The sequence below is a fragment of the Mus musculus genome, chromosome 6, assembly GCF_000001635.26.
Source record: "Mus musculus strain C57BL/6J chromosome 6, GRCm38.p6 C57BL/6J".
Classification (NCBI taxonomy): Eukaryota; Metazoa; Chordata; class Mammalia; order Rodentia; family Muridae; genus Mus; species Mus musculus.
In genome coordinates this window covers 142017848-142041964 of record NC_000072.6, presented here as the reverse complement: position 1 = coordinate 142041964, position 24117 = coordinate 142017848, and positions in this window count along the sequence as shown.

Below are 24117 nucleotides of genomic sequence, written 5' to 3'. Positions count from 1 at the left end.
TTTCTGTTGCCAGTGGAAAGTCATTCATTTACTTTTACTTCTAAGGTTACCCTGGGTTTGGGGAGGGGGTGCTTTTGATCTCCAGGGCCCCTTACCTCTTTCTTCTATTTCAGGTATCTTCTACTGTATTCTGGTTTAGTCTTGGCTGCCAACAGGATCTTTGACAAGTCCTGAGTCTGTTGCTTCTGTCCTCTCATCTGCTTCTCTTCTGTAGTCTCTCTTTTATTAAATATTTTCTCTGTCACTATCACTAAGTCCCTCAGACTCCTTTTTTCTAACCTCCTAACCCTCTGAAGCTTTTTCTTAATGTCTGTTGTTGCCTGATTAATAAAGCTAGTTTCTCTGCCTAATGTCATATACTCTGGCCAAATTTGTGGGCCATCTTGTGGCCACCTTGAGATTTGCCAGCAGAGCCTGAAGGTAGAACAAGAGCCTCCTCTTACCTTCAATGGTGTTAATATCCCAGTCTGGGTCAGTCATGGGAAAGCAAGCATATTTGGCAGGGGTGGGGGAGATCTCCTGTGGGTTCAGGAACCGGCTTCCTGGCCTCTTCTTTGGCGAAGGGGACCTGTCTCATCTGCCAATATGTCCGTCAAAGTCAAAGTCACTTTGTCAAAGTCATCTCATCAAAGTTACCTGTCAAGGTGATCTTGTCAAAGTTACTTGTCAAATTCATCTTGTCAAAGTCATCTCATAATGAGAAACACAGAGACAATATATAGAAACACAAATAAAACATAAAACTTTCCCTGTCTTTTGAGCAGAAACAAGAAACAGCCAGAAAGTAGCACTCATGAAAAAGATTTCTCTATGCCACCCAAAACTCAAGTCCACTTTTTTTCTCTATCGGGTAGAAATGAGAAATAACCAGAAAGTGGTGAGCATCCACAAGAAAAGAACCATATTGGTGGATGTCTTTGCTCCCTGAGCCCATGCCCACCCAATCCAGCCTCAGGACATCTCATGGCCCCGCTGTCGGCACAGCTCCCACATACATCTATCCTAACCACAAATGGCCTCGGAAACAAATTCACGGCCTTGTACCCAGAAGGATGTGACACCATTTAGAATCAGTGAACAGATAAAGGCACAACCAGAAACAAAAATCAACCAAAACCAGAAAAAAATACAGCCTGTAGTAACAAGAAACAACCAGACGGTGGCGCTCATAGAAGACGGATGTAGTGCCACTCTGTGAACAGAGAGCCAGTAACAAAACCCAAAACCATAAAAAATAAATAATAAACAAAACTACAGCCACCTGTAATAACAAGATCTAACCAGAAGGTGGCGCTCACACACCCTCAGTACAAATGTTTACTCAGACTTGGGAAAGTCACCATGGCAACATAAGTCATTTATCTTTACATAAGTTTTGTTAACGCTCTGTAGAACTCACAGAAAGTTTCTAACAGACAAATTAGCCGCCACATAAATCACAAGCTTTTGCGCCACTGCGCAAGTCCTCACCGAATCTGACCACATAGAAAATTTCTGACACTCGGATTTCTCAGCTTAGGTCTCAAACCTAGAAGAATCACCATGACAACACAAGCCACCAGGTTCCACACAAATAAATCATCTCAGCACGGTTGGAAGGGTTCCACATTTACCTCTTCAGAAGCTTGCTCCATTCTGCTTTGCAGATCTCACACAGAAAGCTCAGACAATTCAACTCTCAGACAGGGAACAAAAACAACGGAGTTTAACACAGTGTTACAAACATAGAAACACAAACACCTACACTAATTTTGCCAGCTTTAAGACCCTCCAGATGAGTAGTCCTGCGTGTCATGGGGAACTTCCTGGCCAACACATCAAAATGTTGTGCTAGGGAAACCTTAGTGATCCCCCAAGACACACAGAGGAGCCAATCTGATACAACTAGCTAGTTAGGGTTCCCCCAAGGCACCATCCTCACTCAGGATGGTTGTGGTGGTGGTGGAGCCTCCTCGAATGTCTACTGGGGCAAGGCTTTATAGTAAGCAGCAAGCAGGGAATATGTGTGCAAGCATCTAACTGGAAAACTGCTGTGGCCTTTAACATAGTTGGCTGCTGCTGGGAGCATAAACTTAACTTCTGCTCCTCTCTGCATTGGTGGTCGTTAGGCAGAAGCTGGGCTTGTAATCTGGGGGTGCAGGTTTATTGGGGGAATAACCTGGAGACACTGGTCTTGTTGAGAGTGTAACCTGGAAACTCTGCTCTTGTTGGGGATTAGCTTAGAGACTGGAGGTAGGCTCAGGTTCTGTTGGGGGTCAACTTAGAAACTAATGCTATACTAGTCTGTTAGTCTACCTGAGTTCAAACTTAGGGTAGGTTCTCTAAAATGGAGCCTGTATTTAAAACCTTTGGCATCTTACCTTATATCATGAAACGAATTCTTCATTAAGACATATATCCACATATATGAGTTGGATCCCTTTTCACAACTGGCATTGACCAGAGAGTGCTTTATTTTCAACACTGATTACAGCACGGATACCAGGAACTTCACCAATTCAGACGACTAATTTTTCCTAAGATACCTGTAGCCCTTGCTTCCACTTGCTTCTCTTTTTAATATTCCTGCACAGTCTTCAAAGTTCAAAAGCATGAAAGGACACAAAGGGAGGGGGGGGGACACGACAGAAAGCAGACATGATCTGAAGTCTCTCTAGCCAAAGAAAATCATTTAATGTTTGTGGTTTATCATCCATATTTTGGGGATACCTAAAATATACAGGTTTCTTACATACACTATAGGATTAAAGGTCTGGTTTGAATGTATCACTGTTAAGAGCCAGCACTGTGCTCAGGAAATATCAGTGCTTATTTTCACTGTGTTGTATGTAGTTTGTGTCAGGACTTTCACAATGCTGTTAGGAATGATCTTAGGAGTGATCATATCAGAATATATGTAGTTTCCTCATTTTTATTTTGTATTTATGGAGGTTTTGCTTGTGTGTGTGTGTGTGTGTGTGTGTGTGTGTGCCACATACTTGCAGTACCCTCAGAGACTCAAAGTGGGAGTCTGATCCCCTGGAATTGGAGTTATACATGGTTGTGAGATGCTATGTGACTGTTGGTAATTGAGCCAGCGCTTTTTTATTTGGATATTTTCTATATTTTCTTTATTGAAATTTCAAATGTTATCTCCTTTCCCTGCTCCATCCTCCCAGAAACCCCTTATCCCATCCTCCCTCCCCCTGCTTCTATGAGGGTGCACTTCCATCCACCCACCCACCCACTCCCACCTCCCTGTCCTCAGTTCCCCTGCAGGATGATATTTTCTAGTTCCATCCACTTGCCTAAGAATTTCATGAAGTCACTCATTTTAATTACTGAGTAGTACTCCATTGTGTAAATGTACTAAATTTTCTGTATCCATTACTCTGTTAAAGGACATCTGGGTTCTTTCTAGCTTCTTCTCAGCACAAGATCAAGTCACTTACATTTCCTGCATGGGTAGTGTGGACGGTCTCCAGTCCCATATCTTATTGGGGACCTAGCTAAAGTTGATAGCTTCTGGAGATGAGAGAATTATTCTACTTTGAGCTGGAATCCATGCTGCAGTGGATGATCCCATGTTAATGTACTAATTGGAATTAGATGGTTATAAAAAAAGTTTTAAAACAGGATGGGGAGGAACAGGTGGGTAACAAAGAAGACATATATTTAAGAGGAAGGTATGTGCGAGCGTGTGGAAGAATGGAGGGTCTCCAACACAGAAGACACTTGGTTTCCCTCAGATTGACTGACAAGGGGAAGCCCACTTTAGTTAAGCTGACCATAGAAAAGTATGAGATTAAGAATATACAGAAATATTCTTATTTTTGTTTTATTTATTTATTGCAGGTTTATTGATTTTACTTTCTAACTTGTGTGTGTGTGTGTGTGTGTGTGTGTGTGTGTGTGTGTGTGTGTGTATGCCTGCACAAATGCACATGAGTACAGTGCTCATAGAAGCAAGGAGTGTGATCCATTGGAGATGGAGTTACAGATAGTTCTGAGCCACCAGATTTGTGTACTAGAAGTCAAACTTATGTCCTCAGAAAAAGTAGTAAGTGCTTGTAACCATTTGATAATTTTCCAGCCCATATTTTTGTTCTTAATATCAATATTTTCTATTTTGGAACCAACCTTGATAGTCATCAATGCATTTGTCATTTTAAACTAAACATCAACATATTTCTTTTTACCTGTACCAAACTCATAAGGAATATTGGTTTTGGGTTGCAAAGGAAATTTTATTTATTTTTACACCAGTCTATGGACTATATTTTGGAAACAGTACAGCATACTGGAATTGTTTGACAATATTTTTAAATCAATTATTTTTCATTGTGATGAATTTCAACTTGAATAGATTGTCCTAAAAAGAAAACATAGAGAAAAGTCTTCCTAACAGGAAAGAAAAATATTAATTAATAAATGCAGTTTTCATATATTCCTGGTGTTCCTCAAACCCTAATATGTACCTGCCATGGTATTTCTAGATAAGAAATATGAAAGAAAAATGAAGGCTTAAATTTTTTCAGAACCTACTTTATTTAGGGTCCTTAAACACTTCACCCTTCCTTCTACCCCACTGACCAGAAGTAGGGGAAAAAGAATGTTTAATAGGAAAAGAGTGTGGTGGATGTGTTTAGAAGTAGTTTCACTCTCACTGTGAGAATACCAGCAGTCCAGTTTAATAGAAAACACTACATACAAATCAGTAGAAGTGTCACGATCCAAAAGAAACAGCAATGCTCCACCAAATGGGCACAAGTCAGCGGAAGTGGCCAGAATAGACTGGAATACCAGTAAAAGTTCTTTGGTGCATTTCTCTCTATGAAATGAAGTCCAATGAAGACCAGTGAAGACCAGCAAAGACCAGTGAAGCATTGCATGACATAGAAATATCAGAGCCTCTTGGCCTTTGTGGGGTTCCGTTTATATTCTTTCCAAATATTGCACTCCCTCTTGAGTGTCTGTTTTCAGCAAAACATCACGTGCCCTCTCACAAGACAGCTTCCAGAAAAACATCATGTGACACCACTGAGTTATTAAAAAAACAAACAAACAAAAAAACCCACAGAAATTTCTACTTCAGAAAACAAAACAAAACAAAACAAAACAAAACAAAACAAAACACAATCGGGGTTAGAAAGAAATGACAAAAACATATTAGTGATGAAAACAGGTTGATGGGCAGAGGTACTGTGAGAGATCATCATCAGCAACAACAACAAAAACAAAAAGAAAACTAACCAACCAAACAAAATCCAAACCCAATTAATTAAGAGCTTTTGTAAAATTTTCACAGGGAAAGACTGCTTGAAAAGTCCTGTTGATTGTAAATTATTTAGGAGAATTCCAAATGGGGAGTCTCTTCTAATCAACCTACCGTTACATATAAACAATAAATAGATAACTACCAAGAGTCAGTGAATTCTGCTTTAAAAAAAATGACACAAAAATACATAAAAAAGAACCAATGAAATATAAATGAAGTAACAATTAAGGAAGAATTAACCAGAGGAGTAAACACTTTGGAAAAACCCAGTATCCTTAGAGGTGGAACAGTATTGAGTGATGAAACCAAAAGTGGCCACAAGGGAAAATATTGTAAAATTAAACACTAGAAAAACATGATGGAAGACAAACGTAGGTAGGGCAGGAAACAGTGAGAGGAGACATCCAGAGCCACCCAGGCATGCTAATCTCAGGAGCTTGCGCTGTGAAGCCAACCTGTCTGCTGCTGACTTCAACGTTTTAAATTCTCCATCTGTAAGCCCCTGAAAACACATTTTCAATGATCAGGGGCTCATCTACGTCTTATTCATTGAAGATATATTAAAGAAAAAGATTACAATAAAATTTGGAAACACAGATTCAAGAGTCACGCATGCAAAGAAACATGCTGTCAGGTAAGTTGAAAATGAATATTCTAGTTCTGAAACTGTAGCTGCTTGCATGGAGCCTGTGAAGTGGGGCTAGAAAGTCAGCCAAGTGCTTAAGAGCACTTGTTCTTCTTGTAGGACCTGTGTCTGGAGTCCAGTAACCATGGTGAGTAGCTCATGAGTGTCTGTAACTTCATCTTTAGGGCATGCAATGCCTCCTTCCAGTCTCTGAAGACATCCTCACAAATGTGCACATAGATACACATAGACACATACATACACAATGCTTTTGTTGTTGTTCATTTGTATTTTTGTTTGTTTTGGGGGTTTTGTTTTGTTTCTTTGAGATAGGGAAATGGAATACCAAAAGAAATGTAAGGTATACAATATCTCTTGCATCTCAAATGTTCAGGATTCTTTTCCTTTCTGTAATTACTTTTAAAATATTGAGTTGAACATGTCTTCAGTCAAGTTATAAAGAAAATGACCATCAAATTTATAGAAACTGTTTGAAAAACATATGATAGACAGTTGTGAGGAAGATCTACAAATAATTAAGGAGGTAAAAAAAAAAAGGAGCAGATGCAACAACCTTCTGCGTCATGAGCTTAGAGGAGAATCCCTTTGGGTAACCTCTCTTTGGCAGCTCAGGTATCATGGGAGAAGATGTGAAAATCAAAGGTGAAGGCAACTGAGTAACATCCGCAGTGTTGTAGAGCAATCCCCAGGGAGCTATAGAGCAGAAATCCAAAACAGATCATTCCAAAGCTTTTTATAGTCCTTAAGTCGAAGGCACTATAGCTCCTCAAATTCTCACATGTGAGAGGGAAGGTTGAGTCTCACAGTAGTTAGTTTGAAAGAAATGGGTCTGTGTAAAATCAATCTTTCAAAAACTTTCAGAGTGGCTTGTGATTATCCTGTACCATATTCAGTGATGTCGCTGACTTTAACTCTTAGGCATCGGCAACACTGCTTTCCCATGATATGACAATAAGTGACTCCAACTATTAATAGATTTTGCAGAAAGAACAGAGTTATCTCTGGTTGGAGAGCCATGAGTACAGTGCATGTCTGAAGTCTATTTTTCCTTTGTAAGTCTTGTTAGCAAAATAGACATAAGCAATGCTATTCAGAGCCTTTATCAATCAACCCAGCAAAGGAAGATGGAAGGTAAAATCTCCAGTTTATCTGAGTGGTGTAACTTTTCCTAATGATTCCACCTAGTGCATAGGTAGCTGAATGGGAAGGCTCATAAAAACACCTAAGAAAATGCAGAGGGATAAATGTTAACCAATGATTGTTCATAAAACTCGGTTGCTTTTCTAATTTTCTTAAAGGCACACGATTTTTGTTTGTTTGTCTTTTATTGAAGACAGCACATTAATCTTTGCCCTATAGCAGTTGATATAGCCTCAGATCTTCTAATGTGATGAGGCATTAGATATTATTTCTAACTTAGATATTATTGCAATAGTAACTTTAACGTTATTAGATTATAAAGTGATTTCTAAGTGGATCATCTTAGTTCCTCAGCAATTTAGCCTAATTTTTTTTCTTTTTTTTTTTAGCAGAAGGCAACCCTTGAGATTGGAAGAATGCTTTTCATAGGTAGTGTTTTGGATAAGCCAGATAAAAGTTGCAGCGTGAGGTGTCTATGGACACTAATAGACAACACTAATGACAGCATTTGTCCTAAGGTGCTATCTTGGCTACTTTCCATTGCTCTATGAGATACCACGACTAAGGCGTTTATAAAGAAGAGCATTTACTTGGGGGTGGGGCTTATTTAAAGTTTTACCGGGTTAGTATATGACCATTATAGTAGGTAGCATAGTCACAGGAAGGCTAGTATGGTGTTGGAGCAGTAGCTGAGAGCTCATATGCTGAGACAACAAGAAGGCTGCGAATTACCTGGGAAAAGGCATGGGCACTTCAAAACCACTTCCAATGACACACTTCTTCCAAAAAGGCTACACATCCTTATCCTTCCCAAATAGTTCCATCAACTGATGAGCCTATGGGGCCCATTGTCACTTAAACTACCACAGGTGGAAGGGTTATCAATATATAAAGTACCTTTTATTCTAATTCTGTCCATTAACACTGCAATTCTCTCTCTCCACCCTATGTTTCCCTTACATCTGGTCCTCTTCCAGGGACTCACTATAGACCTGTTCTATTTTTTTCCTTTTCCCTCAGTGTATAGATGACCACCTCTATACAGCCCATCCCTCTTTGATAGCCAATCTGATACTGCCTCATTTCTCAATTCTCAATTCCAGGTGTTAACAAATATCACCTTTGAAAGCTCATTTCTGGTCTCCCCAAATCATCTATCTTAGATTCTCTCTCACTCAGCACATATACATCTCTCCTTGCCCATCTCTACTCCTAACATCTGACTTGAAGAACAGCCAAAGTGCTATAAATTTAAGGCATTCCCCTTTCCTTTCCAGCGTTCTAACCTTGCAGATAGATATAGACCTTTCCATAATTATACTTCTAAAACACAAATACTTTCTAGAGCACCATCCACAACTGGCTGTCCTGTCTATGTATTCTTACCTCAGCTTCTCTGCTCATCACTAAGTCTATTAAACTAATTCCAGGAGCCCCAGCACAGTCTATTCCCACCCAGTCTCTCTCTCTCTCTCTCTCTCTCTCTCTCTCTCTCTCTCTCTCTCTCTCTCTCTCTCTCTCTCTGTCTCTCTCTCTCCCTCTGTCTCTCTGTCTCTGTCTCTCTGCCTCTCTCTCTCTCTCTCTCTCTCAGTCTCTCTCTGTCTCTGTCTCTGTCTGTCTCTGTCTCTCTCTCTCTTTCTCTCTGCCTCTAAGTTACAGAGGACCACAATCAATTCCAGGGTCTCAGATTCTAGTCCTATAAATTTCTCTTCTCAAAAACATGTCACATGACAGCCCTCTAAGCTGCCCCTTCATCGTTTAGGACTCCCACTTACCTCCAGGCTACCCTACTACATAACCCAGACAGCAACACACTGAATCCTCCTTTAACACAAGACATTATTTCTTTCTTACATCAAATATTTCACTCTAATACTAAATCCATTCTATCTTTTCTCCAAATAAACCTGACTCTCAGACTCTATGGCAGATAAGACTTTTTGTTTTTATTTGTTTACACAAAGCAGCACACCCAAAATTACAATGTTTAAATGCAAGTTATAAGGTCTGAGAATATAAAAGCTTAATAAATAATCTTTCCAAGCTTAATGTGTGGACTTGAGAAAGTAATTATTGGGCCTGAGAAAGTAATTTAAGGCATATGAAAGGTTGTTTAAGATTTCTTCTCATCATTCTATGTTATTGTTTGGGTTCCCAAACTTTTACACTTATTTAAAAACATAAACCTACTAACTTTTCTACAATGTAAATCACAGTACAGATAAAAAATATGGTGATGCTAGTATTTAAATTTTTTGCCTCTTTTTATAAACTTAAAATTTTTTATAAGCTTCAGAAAATTAACTTAAATATGACTCCAGATAAGTACTCTCACTCACCAACAGCCTTATTTTCTCCACCTGTCTATTTGTGAGATTGAAATATTTTCCCCTTCCCTGGTTTTGGGGTTCCCCCAACTACCAAGACCACAGCCTTAAAAGTTTCAAAAGTATATCCAAGATAATTTTCCCCTATACTTCTTAAGTGTAACATAGTCTCTAATCTATCTTTTCCCACAGATTTCAAATCAATGCAGACTGCTCCAACAACTCCATTCCCAGTTCTGGCCCCAGCTGTTTCCTCTGTTCCTACATTTGGGTCCAGCTTCACAAATTTATCTTCCCTAACCTCAGATGTTCCAACAGAACCTGACCATCAAGTGATATAACCTGCCCCTTCCCAAATTTATAAACATGCCTGTTTCCTCAGGTCCTCAACAAGGATGCCTCCATGTCAGTAGGAAGTAACCCGAATGGTTGGCACTTGCCTATCACCCATCAACCCAATAGTGAAACAAAATATGGGAATGAAGGGGCTCTAGCAAGCCCAAACTTTGTACACAGGTTAACACAGGGTAGAGTACAGCAACTGTTGTACACAGGTTTTTCACTTTTAACCTTTCTCTTCACCCTTGCTAAAAAGTGTTATATTCCTAAAGCTAACCTGCATTCCCTTATTTTCCACTAACTCATTCCTGAAGAAAACACCAAGATCTAATAATCAAAATTAATCATTTTACTAATATGTCCAGTCAGGACTTACCAACTCACTCTGTCACAGATTTCTCCCTTTTCTCCCTAAAATCCCACTCGTGCAAAAACACCCTCATTTGCCCTCTTGCTTTTCTCACAGCTCCTGCTGCATTTAATGCCTCTCTCCCCCTGCCCCAGGATAAAAAAGCTCCCTTGTGCTAAGAATTTGGTGTCTGTGTGTATCGTGTACTGATACCAGAGGACAAACTCCCTTTCAAAGATTTTGTTCTTTGGTTATGAGAATCATTCTTTTGTTTAAGTTTTAATAAATATATTAAGATATATTATCTAGATTTATAAAAGGATTAGCAACTACGCTTTTCCCACATATAGGGTATGAATTCCATCCAAATAACTAGTTGGGTATACTCTAATGTGGGAAATCCATGCTCCCTAATAGTCGATTAAAGGACTACTTATCTCTGACAACTTTTAATTTTTATTATTATTATTAAATTTTTTTTTGAAATTTGGAAGTCTTTGATATACTTCAACACAGATTCCAGACAGACAAAAAAAATGCCTTTTGGAGAATTTTCCATCTAGATTGATTAGGAATTTTGTTTGTGATTCAACACTGCTTAATAAAACTAGCTTATCATTCTGGGAGCAGCAGTCATCAATCTTAAACAAAGGAAACAGCTTTCCTAAGGTTTAGGGTGTTGCCACTTCAATGGCTTCTCAAAACCTTTGTCTTCCTTCTGTAAACACAGATGTTATGATTTTAAGAATGCAATGGAATCCTCAGTTGGAAAATTAACTACAAAGCTGAAGTATTTGGCTCCTACTACATAGGACACTTAGAGGAAACCTGGCCTCATGGGATGTTCCCTGGGGAAGAGGCAGTGGGAATACTTTGAACAGGAAGGAGAGAATGAGCATTTAAGGGAGGTGAGAGGTAAGCTTTTCATCTGAAATGTGGGAAGAAATTATGCAAGAGGAGATTGGAAAGAAAGAGAAACATGATGTCTAAACTGTGGGTACATTTTACATTGATTTTCTAAGTGTTTTTGTTTAAAGGAAACTGAAAATGAAGTTTCTTAAAGTTATTAATGCTTGTAGCAGAAGAGGCAGAGACAGAAGTATCCTGGGTATGAAGCAGCAAAATACCCTGCCTCAATCAAATGGAAGGTGAGGACCAATACCCGATGTGGTTTTGTTCTGCACATATGTACATCTTCAAACACCCAAACACATACACAAACACGTGTGCATGCATGTCCACTCACACACACTCCCACATGCACCGAAACTCAAAGATTAAGAAAATAGATTCATATACATGTCAAATGAACATTCTAATGGAGTCACAGCCAAGTACTTGGTATTCACACAGAGTGGAACAACATGTGGCAGTTACATTTGTCCCCAGTATTTGGGGATCACATTCCTGGTGCCATGCTGCAAATATAACAGAAGAAGTAGCTTCTGGAATGGTGGCAAGGATTCATTAGACACACAGATACAATTGATGCATCTAATAATAAGTTTCATGGCCTTATATCATGATAATAAAAATTCATTATCCAGTGAAATTGTGGAGGTCCAGCAAAGAGTATTCAGCTGCCCTTATAGAACCCAAAGAAATATCATTTGTACCTCCTGTGTCTGTAAGTGTGCTCATCTTTGACATACCCCACACCCACAACTGTGATTATTCCAGAGAGATCCCAGAATTTCAATGATATTAAGGAGAATGACCTTCACGCATTCTAAACACAATGGAATTCAAATCCTCCATTCAGTAAGAGTCCTTGTTACAGAAAGTTTCCAAGATAACCATCAGGAAGAGTGTAGTTCATTCTGACTCTTAGTCATGATTGTTTTTGTTGTTGTTGTTGTTGTTGTTGTTGTTGTTGTTTTAAGCAAAGCGAGATGTGAAATTCAACCTCCAACACCAACTAGAATGAGCAATGCATCAAGCTGGAATACTGCCACCTTTAATTCTAAGCGGGATCTCACCTTCATAAACTCCATGGTCATTCCCCTTAAATGAGAATAAATATGTGCTTCTGTTTCCTGTAATGAGTGGGAGGCAATGGTGTGAGATGCTATACCCAGTGGGAGGCAGTCCCTGATCAAGGGGTGCCTAATTTTACTTCAAAGTCAATCCTGAAGTAGTGTGAAGTTTGTAAGATGTCAAAATTGAGAATCAGAAGATTCTTAACACCAAAAGGAATGAATTTTTTACAGATATCTATACAACTATAGGCAATAGAGATGGGCATTTATTAATCACCTGCTGTGTATAGGACCTTGTTATGATGCTGTGGACGACCAGGCTTACTTTGGCCATACAACTGTTCTCCTACCCCCTGTAGTGCTAAAGTTGGGATAGGTTTATACTCCCTTCATCAATTTTTCCAAAAAGGCTTGCTTGCTTGCTTGCTTGCTTGCTTGCTTTCTTTCTTTCTTTCTTTCTTTCTTTCTTTCTTTCTTTCTTTCTTTCTTTCTTTCTTTCTTTCTTTCTTTCTTTCTTTCTCCCTTTCTTTTCTTTCTCCCTTTCTCCCTTTCTCCCTCCTTCCCTCCCTCCCTCCCTCTCTCCCTCCCTCCCTCCCTCCCTCCCTCCCTCCCTCCCTCCCTCTCTCTCTCTCTCTCTCTCTCTCTCTCTCTTTCTTTCTTTCTCCTCTATTTCTCTCCATGTCTGTGAACTTGTGTGCAGGTACCCATGGAAGCCAGTAGCAGGGTTTCAGCATCCATTGCTGGAGTTCCATAAGTTTCAGGGCTACCTGATGTGAGTGGTAGAGTCCAATATGTAGTCCTCCAGCAAATCAGCAAAAACTCTTAACTAACAGATCTCTAGTTTCTCCACTATTTATAACAGGAAAAAAATATCCCCAATTATACTCACAGTAAACAGTATCTACATTACTAAAAGAGATTTAAGATAATTAAACTGTAAACTCATTCAGAAAATTCTGGCGTACCACTTACACACAGACACATGCTATTTAGATGGGCAAGATTGCTGCACTTGATAAGAATCTACAGGAGTAAATATTGACTTTGCCACTTAGGACCTATGTTACCTTAGACAGTTGTTTGACCTCTCTGTGCTTTAAATCCTCTATATTTAAAGTTGAGTGACAATACTCATGCAACAGGACTTTAGGAGAATTTAATGTACTGGTGTGGAAAAAAGTTCCCAGAATAATGCACAAAATATGTAAAGCATATGTCAGGTTGATGTTTATTATTTATTATCTATAATCTCCCATGATGTCCAAATTTATTCAAATAATGTTTTATCTAAGTGAGATCAGAGCTCCTGAAATATGCAAGGGGCTATCATCTGATCTGAGTCCGAACATCACTGAGGACTTAATCTATTAAACAGCATCACATAGCTACCATTGCTTGAATGTTGCTTGTGTACCTATTTTATAACATTTATTAGGTATATTTAATTCTTAGTGAGGATTATGGTTGTCTTCATTGATGTTCATCTGGTTTCACATCTGCAAATTAGGTTTCCAGGTTCCATGATCATCAGATTCTCTTAGGTTGTGATACTGGGAATATTTGTGTGACACTCTTTTTGTGAAAAAGAGGAGAAATATCAGGTTCTTCCTAGCTTCCAGTGGTGGTTTTATGTCCTTGAGGAATCGACTTTCTGCATCTCAGCTCTTACCCTTTCTGATACAGCCTTGAACCTGTTTGGCTTTCTAATTCTCCTTAAGACTTTGTGAGTTTTCTTCCCACATTAAATCCTTTTAGTATATGTCACAAACTCTATTTTCTTATCAGTATTTTGAGAAAGATAGAAGTTGTTTGCAGTTGTAGATAGAGAAACTGAGTGGCCCACTTAAAAAACCCCATGCAATTAGATAGCAAAGAAATCTTTACATTTGTGCTTAAAGTATGAGTGGTTAAACTATTATACTGTACCCAAATGATACTGCTAATTATGCTTATGAGAATGGTTTTCTTTTCTTTTTTCTTTGTTTAGATATTTCTTCATTTACATTTCAAATCCTGAAAGTCCCCTATACCCTTCCCCTGCCATGCTCCCCAAACCACCCACTCCCGCTTCCTGGCCCAGGCATTCCCCTGTAATGGGGCATATAAGCTGTATTTGCCTAGCTTTCTTGTTTTTCTTCTGTATTAAAACTCTGGTGTTTGCTTGGAAAAAATACATTCAGATACACACTCCCTTGTGTCTGTGTCTGTTTGTCATCCCTCCGCAGCAACTTTTTGCTCACCCGTAACCGGAACCCCGAGATTTCTTCCTCAGATTGAGGGTGGCCTACTGAGGCCAGTTCACAGCATACTAGGTCCAATTTTCTGAGGGTCCACCAGACTGATTTCCAGAGTGGGTGTACCAGCTTGCAATCCCACCAGAAATGGAAGAGTGTTCCTTTTTCACCACATCCTCACCAAGTATCTGCTTTCACCTGAAATTTTAACCTTAGCCATTCTGATTGGAGGGAGGGGGAATTCAGGGTTGCTTTGATTTGCATTACCCTGATGATTAAGGACATTGAACATTTTTTTCAGGCACTTATCAGCCAGTCAGTATTCTTCAGTTGAGAATTCTTTGTTTAGCTCTGTACCCCACTTTTAATGGTGTTATTTGATTTTCTGGAGTCCACCTTCTTGAGTCCTTTGTATATATTGAATATTAGTCCCCTAACAGATTTAGGATAGGTAAAGATCCTTTCCCAATCTGTTGGTGGCCTTTTTGCCTTATTGACAGTGTCTTTTGCCTTACAGAAGCTTTGAATTTTTATGAGGTCTCATTTGTTGTTTCTCGATCTTACAGCACAAGCCATTGCTGATCTGTTTAGGAATTTTTCCCCTGTGCCCATATCTTCAAGTCTTTTATCCACTTTCTCCTCTATAGGTTTCAGTGTCTCTGGTTTTATGTGGAGTTCTTTGATCCACTTAGACTTGAGCTTTGTACAAGGAGATAAGAATGGATCAATTCCCATTCTTCTACATGATAATTACCAGTTGAGCCAGCACCATTTGTTGAAAATGCTGTCTTTTTTCCACTGGATGGTTTTAGCTCCTTTGACAAAGATCAACTGACCATAGGTGTGTAGGTTCATTTCTGGGTCTTCAATTCTATTCTATTGATCTATTTGCCTGTCGTTGTACCAGTATAATGCAGTTTTTTTTTTTAATCACAATTGCTCTGTACTATAGCTTGGTGATTCCACTAGAAATTCTTTAATTACTGAGACTAGTTATTGCTATCTAGGTTTTTTGTTTTTCCAGATGAATTTGCAAATTTCCCTTTCTAACTCTGTGAAGAACTGAGTTAAAATTTTGATGGGGATTACATTGAATCTGTAGATTGCTTTCAGCAAGACAGCCATTTTGACTATATTAATCCTGCCAATCCATGAGCATGGGAGATCTTTCCATCTTCTGAGATCTTCTTCAATTTTTTTCTTCAGATGCTTGAAGTTCTTATCATACAGATCTTTCACTTCCTTAGTTAGAGTCACACCAAGGTATTTTATTTTATTTGTGACTATTGTGAAGGGTGTTGTTTCCATAATTTCTTTCTCAGCCTGTTTATCCTTTGTGTATAGAAAGGTCACTGATTTGCTTGAGTTAATTTTATATCCACCTACTTCACTGAAGGTGTTTATCAGGCTAGGAGTTCCCTGATGAAATTCTTAGGATTGCTTATAAATACTACCATTTCATCTGCAAATAGTGATATTTTGATTTCTTCCTTTCCAATTTGTATCCCATTGATCTCCTTTTGTTATCTAATTACTCTGGCTAGGAGCTTAATTACTATAATGAATAGGTAGGGAGAAAGTGGGCAGCCTTGTCTACTCCCTGATTTTAGTGGGATTGCTTCAAGTTTCTTTCCATTCAGTTTGATATTGGCTACTGGATTGCTGTAGATTGCTTTTATTATGTTTAGGTATGGGCCTTGAATTCCTGATCTTTCCAAGACTTTTATCATGAATGGGTGTTAGATTTTGTCAAATGCTTTCTTGGCATCTAATGAGATGATCATGTGGTTTTTGTATTTGAGTTTGTTTATATAGTGGATTACATTTATGGATTTCTGTATATTAAACCATCCCTGCATCCCTGGAATGAATCCTACTTGATCATGATGGATCATCATTTTGATGTGTTCTTGGATTCTGTTTGAAAGAATTTAATTGAGTATTTTTGCATCGATATTCATAAGGTAAATTGGTCTGAACTTCTCTTTCTTTGTTGGGTCTTTATGTGGTTTAGGAATCAGAGTAATTGTGGCTTCATAGAATGAACTGGGTAGAGTATCTTCTGCTTCTATTATGTGGAATAGTGTGAGGAGAATTGGAATTAGGTCTTCTTTGAAGGTCTGATAGAACTCTGCACTAAACCCATCTGGTCCTGGGCTTTTTTTGGTTGGGAGACTATTAATGACCGATTCTATTTCTTCAGGGGAAATTGGACTGTTTAGATTGGTATTCTGATCCTGACTTAACTTTGGTACCTGGTATCTGTTTAAGAAATTATTCATTTCATCCAGGTTTTCCAGGTTTATTGAGTATAGCCTTTTGTAGTAGAATCTGGTGATGTTTTGCATTTCCTCAGTTTCTGTTGTTATGTCTCCTTTTTCATTTCTGATTTTGTTAACTAGGATACTGTCCCTGTGTCCGCTAGTTAGTCTGGCTAAGGGTTTATCTATCTTAGTGTTTTTTTTTTCAAAGAACCAGCTCTTGGTTTGCTTGATTCTTTATATAGTGCTTTTTGTTTCCACTTGCTTGATTTTAGCCCTTAGTTTGATTATTTACTACCATCTACTCCTCTTGGATGAATTTACTTCTTTTTGCTCTAGAGATTTTAGGTGTGCTGTCAAGCTGCTAGTGTGTGCTCTCTCTAGTTTCTTTTTTGGAGGCACTCAGAGCTATGCGTTTTATCTTAGGAATGCTTTCATTGTGCCCCATAAATTTCGGTATGTTGTGGCTACATTTTCATTAAACTCTAAAAAGTCATTAATTTCTTCTTTCATTTTTTCCTTGACCAAGTTATCATTGAGTAGAGTGTTGTTCAGCTCCACATGAATGTTAGCTTTCTATTATTTATTTATGTTGTTGAAGATCAGCCTTAGTCCATGGTGATCTGATAGGATGCATGGGATAATTTCAATAATTTTGTGTCTGTTGAGGCCTGTATTGTGACCAATTATATGGTCAATTTTGGAGAAGGTACCATGAGTTCCTGAGAAGAAGGTACATCCTTTTGTTTTAGGATAAAATGTTCTGTAGATATCGGTTAAATCCATTTGTTTCATAACTTCTGTTAATTTCAATGTGTCTCTGTTCAGTTTCTGTTTTCAGGATCTGTCCATTGGTGAGAGTGGGGTGTAGAAGTCTCCCACTATTATTGTGTGAGGTGCAATGTGTGCTTTGAGCTTTACTAGAGTTTCCTTAATGAATGTGGCTGCCCTTGCATTTGGAGCATAGATATTCAGAATTGAGTGTTCATCTTGGAAGATTTTACCTTTGATGAGTATGAAGTACCTCTCCTTGTCTTTTCTTTTTTTTTTTTTCTTTTTATAAGTTTGGGTTGGAAGTCGATTTTATATTATATTATTTTATATTACAATGGCTACTCCAGCTTGTTTCTATGGACCATTAGCTTGGAAAATTGTTTTCCAGCCTTTTACTCTGAGGTAGTATCTGTCTTTCTCCCTGAGGTGATCTTCCTGTATGCAGCAAAATGTTGGGTCCTGTCTATGTAGCCAGTCTGTTAGTCTATGTCTTTTTATTTGGGGATTGAATCCATTGATATTAAGAGATATTAAGGAAAAGTAATTGTTGCTTCCTTTCATTTTTGTTGTTAGAGTTGGGATTCTGTTCTTGCAGCTATCTTCTTTTAGGTGTGTGGACGGATTACTTTCTTGCTTTTTCTAGGGCATAACTTCCCTCCTTGTTTTGGAGTTTTCCATTTATTATCCTTTGAAGGGCTGGATTTGTGAAAGATATTGAGTGAATTTGGTTTTGTCATGGAATAATTTGGTTTCTCTATCTATGTTAATTGAGAGTTTTGCTGGGTATAGTAGCTTGGGCTGGCATTTGTGTTCTCTTAGTGTCTGTATACCATCTGTCTAGGATCTTCTGGCTTTCATAGTCTCTGGTGAGAAGTCTGATGTAATTCTAATATGTCTGCCTTTATATGTTACTTGATCTTTTTCCCTTGCTGCATTTGATATTTTGTCTTTATTTACTGCATTTGTTGTTCTGATTATTATATGTCAGGAGGAATTTCTTTTCTGGTACAGTCTATTTGGAGTTCTGTAGGCTTTTTGTATGTTCATGGGCATCTCTTTCTTTAGGTGAGGGAAGTTTCTTTCTATAATTTTGTTGAAGATATTTACTGCCTCTTTAAGTTGAAAAAAATCTTCATTTTCATCTATACCTGTTATCCTTAGTTTTAGTCTTCTCATTGTGTCCTGGATTTCCTGGATGTTTTGTGTTAGGATCTTTTTGCATTTTGCATTTTTTGATTGTTGTTCCATGTTTTCTATGGAATCTTCTGCACCTGAGATTCTCTTTTCCATCTCTTGTATTCTGTTGCTGATGCTCACATCCATGTTTACTGATTTCTTTTCTAGGATTTCCATCTTCAGAGTTGTCTCCCTTTGGGTTTTCTTTATTGTTTCTACTTCCATTTTTAGATCATGTTCAATTCCATCACCCATTTGGTTGTGTTTTCCTGTAATTCCTTAAGGGATTTTTGTGCTTCCTCTTTAAGGGCTTCTACCTTTTTAGCAGTGTTCTCCTGTATTTCCTTAAGTGAGTTATTAATGCCCTTCTTAAAATCCTCTACCAGCATCATGAGATGTGATTTTAAATCTGAATCTTGCTTTTAGGGTATGTTGGGGTATCCAGGACTTGCTTTGGTGGGTGTACTGGGTTCTGATGATGCCAAATGGTCTTGGTTTCTTTTAGTAAGATACTTATGTTTGTCTTTCACCATCTGGTAATCTCTGGTGTTAAATGCTCTAGCTGTCTCTGACTGGGGCTTGTTCCTCCTGTGATTCTGTTAGCCTCTGTCGGTACTCCTGGGAATCTAACTCTCTCCTGAGTCCCAGTGGTCAGAACACTCTCTGTAGGCAAGCTCTCCTCTTGCAGGGAATATGCACAGCAGTCTGGAGCTCAGATCCACCTCTTGGCTAAAGATGAAGGCCTGAAGGGACCCTGTCCAAAAATGCTCAGTTGCTTCTGCGGCCCAAGGGCTCTCCTGCCTGGACTGGTCTCTGAGAGACCCGTGATACAAGATGGCGCTCTCACCTGAGTCCCTTGGTCAGAGCCCTTTTCTGGAGGCTGACTCTCCTCAGAGATTTTGGGTTTGCCAGGGTGCCTCCGGCATGGATAGTTCGCTGGGGAACTTGGGACTGTCCTCTGAGTTCACACCCAAGGTGGTGCAGGGCGGGTGACAACTGGAATTAAGAATGGTTTTCCTCAGTCCTTTTCTTCCCTCTGAAATTAAGTGCACAATGGCAAAAGCTACCCATCACTACTCAATGATTTTCTTTCCCAGTGGCTTCTGAGACCCCCTGAGAACAAGCACAAAGTATTCATCTTTGAATGCCTAACACCTGCTACTGTCTTGGAATTTAGTAAAGCCTTAATAAATATTTATAGAATGAAAGAACAATAATCGCTGGCAGATCTTAGGTAGTTCCAATACTTTTTATTTACCGCTTATGAATTTCCTTCACTACTTCACTATAAGTAGGTAGTATCTCAGCCTACATGATATCTTTCTATCCAGTAGAATTTATCTATCTATCATCTATCTATCTATCTATCTATCTATCTATCTATCTATCTATCTATCTATCTATCTATCTCCATCTATCTATCTAAAAAATTACCTTTCCTAGGAGAAATGTAGATTCCTAGGGATTTGTATTAAAGCAATTTTCTCAAGGAAACTGAGCTGTTGCAAACAACTTCACTTTTCTCTATAACATCATAGCTTGTCTTATTCTTAGTTGAACCTTGGTGCTTCATGCTGTAACTGGAACATTAGGTGTTCAGTAACTTTGTTGTAACTGCAAGGCAATAAAGAGAACTAAGGTCAGACATGATCGCTTAGTTGTGACTGGGATTGGGAAATTTCGTAATGTTTATAAACTTAGGACAATGATGGATTACGTGTTAAATGAACATTGTTCAGAGAATTTTCATAAATTACTGCTGTGGATATGCCTGGGCAACCATACTAGAAGGTTGAAGTAAATTTTCTTTTTCTTTTCTCTTCTTTTCTTTTCTTTTCTTTTCTTTTCTTTTCTTTTTTTTAAAAAATATTTTACTTAATCTTTTTTTACAATCCACATTGTATCCCCCTCCCAGTCCACTCTCTGACTGTTCCACATTCATACATCTCCCATAACACCTATCTGCACAATGCCCCCTCCCCACTATACCCTCCACTCCCTGGAGCCTCCAGTCTCTTGAGGGGTAGGTACATTTTCTCTGAGTCCAGACCCAGCACTCCTCTGCTGTATATGTGTTGGGGACCTCATTTCAGCTGCTGTGTGCTGCCTGGTTTGTGGTCCCGTGTCTGAGAGATCTCAGGGGTCTAGGTTAATTGAGACTGTTGGTCCTCAAACAGGGTTGCTCTCCTGCTCATCTTCTTCAAGCTTTTCCTTAATTCAACCACAGGGGTCAGCAGCTTCTGTCCATTGGTTGGGTGTAAATATCTGCAGCTGCTTGTTGGGTTTTTCAAAGGGCAGCCATGAAAGAACCCTTTTTGTGAGCACTCTGTATCCTCAGTGATAGTATCAGGTCTTGCCCCCCACCGCCCAGCCCCCACCCTGAGCTGGTAGATTTTTCTAAAAAAAAAAAAGAAGAAGAAGAAGTCTGGAATTAAAATACTTTGATGGTAATGAAAAATATTCTACTTTCAAAGCACAAAAGAGATAGGTTGATGAGAATGATACAATTGAATAGAGCTAAAGCCAACCTTTCTGCCTTGCATATCACTACTTATATGAATCTATCACCTATACAGAGGGGAGCATGTTTGTCCATACATAATAAGTATGTCATAAATACTATGTTTAGATCTCTGCTTACGTATCTGGTCTTTTCTCTATACCCTACGTTTTAAAAATCTAGAATTTTTGGATTTGATCCCTTATCATGGACTTGTTTGTTGTTTTTCCTTAGGTTGTTCTTGTGATTTAAATTCTGTGTCTCTCTAAGTTCTATGAATCAACATTGTCCCAGAGTTTTTCTCTTCTTGAGACTCCAGGGAAGTCTTAGAATGCAAAGAACTTATTTAAAAAAGTCTGGTCAAATAGACTTTGTTGGCTCAGTGAGGTGGAAGTTCAGTACAAACACAATGATTATCTTCATGTCTTATTACTTATTTATTCATTTACTCATTTATTTACTTTTTCATATTTATGTATTTATTTGTTTATTTATTTATTATATGCATTAGATCCTATCTACAATTTCCCCTGCCTCCATTACTCCCAATCCTTTTCACTTCTCTTTTCAAGATCTACTCCTCCTCTAATTCCCTTAAAAAAAACCAAACAAACAAAAACAAAACAAGCAAAAAACAAAACAAAAAAGCCCTGTAGGCATAAGTTTTTTTGAAAATAACATTTAATAAGAGTTCAAACTCTTCTCTAGTCCACCACCCAACAGAAGTGGTAAAAGAGAAAAGTTATTAGGATGGGGGAAAGTAGAACAGTTCAGCAATAGTTCTTTAGAGGCAAGCTTGATCTTCTTGGGCAACAGTTCATTCTGAAGCAAACACTAAATACAACTTAGCAGCTGGAGAAAAGTCCTCTAGGCAAATAGATACCAGGGATGACCCAGCAGCTACAGTGTAGTCTTTCAGCAAGCAGATACCAGGCATCTGTTGTTCAATCCTGAGGAAACTGCCAGGTACTCCAACCAGACTGAGGTGAGGCCGCTGAAGTGGCAAACTGTCACACGAACCTCACGAGCAGTTCTTGTTCAAGTTTCTCTCAATGGCTGAGTTATTACAAGTTGAGCTCAACAACACTATATAAGGTGAACCAATACATGTATATCTTTAGTGGAGAATAGCAAGGGAGAGCAAATCAAACCAATGCTCAGTGCTCCTCTCCCACATGTCCCATTGTCTGTGGGATCATATTTATACTCCTTTATCAAGAGTCCTTTCATGTGATTGTTATATCCAAACATCCATTAACCTGTGTCTGATTCAGGAAAACAGTCTTCCACTTGTTTGCTTTAGCAAGACATCCTTTCACCTGTCTGCCCCACCAAAACATCATCTGATACATCTACCTTTCCAAAGAACTAGAAGTTTCTACTTCACAGGCCTTCCAGGGATAGCAACGGAACATAGAATTACAAATAACAATAAGGCTAGGTAGAAATCCTCATAACAAGGCTGGAACCAATCATTTGAAAAGTGTCTCAAGTTTAGGCAGAGTCAAAGACACCTCCAGCTCCTGCTCTTGGGGGTCCCACAAGAATACAAAGCTATACAGATATAATGCATATAAAGAAGTTCTAGCTGAGACCCACACAAGCTCCATGATTATTGTTCCACTCTCTAGATGCTGCTGTGGACCCTGTATGATCAGTTCTGAGGGCTTTGTTCTCCTGGTGTCCTCCATTCCTCTGGCTCCTAGAATCCTTCCTCTTTCTCTTCTGAGTTTCCCTGGCTTTGCCTACCATTTGGCTATGGGGCTCTGTATCTGCTCCATTCAGTTGATGGCTGATGGCTCTTTGATAACACTTAGGCTAGGCACCAATCTCATTTACCCCCCCCCCCTTTTTTTATAGCAGTAGTATTTGGTTCTATCCTGGGTCTTTGGGATGACTGCCTCTGGATTCTGTCCATATATATACACATAGTGTCAGGCATGGACTCCTCATGGAGTGGGCCTCAAGTTGAACCAGTAATGTGTTGGCCACTCCCACAAGTTATGTGCCACCATTTCCCAAGCACATATTACAGGAAGGACATATTGTAGGTAGAAGGTTTTGTAATAGGTGATGTCCTAGGCCCACTATTGGAAGTTCTACCTAATTATAGAAGATGGGCAGTTCATGTTCCATACTCCCTATTACTTTGGAGACTTCATTAGGGTCTCTCTCTTAGATTCCCATGAACTTTCCACTGCACTAGCTTTCTACCTCACTGCCTGCCATGACCAATTTTCCAATCATCTTTTCCACTACTCTCTCCTGTTGTGGATGGCTCTGTGCTGCTTGGTCTCTCGGGAGAGGCTGTCTGGAGTGAGGAATGAATCATGTACTCAGGTGGCTTCTTGTGAACCAATCCCCTAATAAATAAAGTAGCCAATCACTAGGTGAGTAGGCGTGACTTCGGGTTTGAACGGAGGAAGAGAGGAAGCAGGGGAGAGTTAGGTCCCTTTTGGAACATGACAGCAGAGGGCTAAGTTGTAGTTGCTAGAGTTTCCTAGTATCATGGCAGATTTGCAAGGTTTTGCTACCAGAGTAATCAGATTTAAATAAGGCTTACAAGATTAGGGGGTTTGTTTGTTTGTTTTTTGTTGGTTTTTTATTAGATATTTTCTTTATTTACATTTCAAATGCTATCCTGAAAGCTCCCTATACCCTCCCCCCGCCTTGCTCCCCTACACACCCACTCCCACTTCTTGGCCCTGGCATTCCCCTGTAATGGGGCATAAAAAGTTTGCAAGACCAAGGGGCCTCTCTTCCCAATGATGGCCGAATAGGCCATCTTCTGCTACTTATGCAGCTAGAGACATGAGCTCTGGGAGTACTGGTTAGTTCATATTGTTGTTCCACCTATAGGGTTACAGACCCCTTTAGCTCATTGGGTACTTTCTCTAGCTCCTCCATTGGGGGCCCTGTGTTCCATACTATAAATGACTGTGAGCATCCACTTCTGTATTTGCTAGGCATTGGCATAGCTTCAGTTGAGACAGCTCTATCAGGGTCCTTTCAGCAAAATCTTGCTGGCATAAGCAATAGTGTCTGGGTTTGATGGCTGATTATGGGATGGATCCCCGGTTGGGGTAGTCTCTGGATGGTCCATCCTTTTGTCTTAGCTCCAAACTTTGTCTCTGT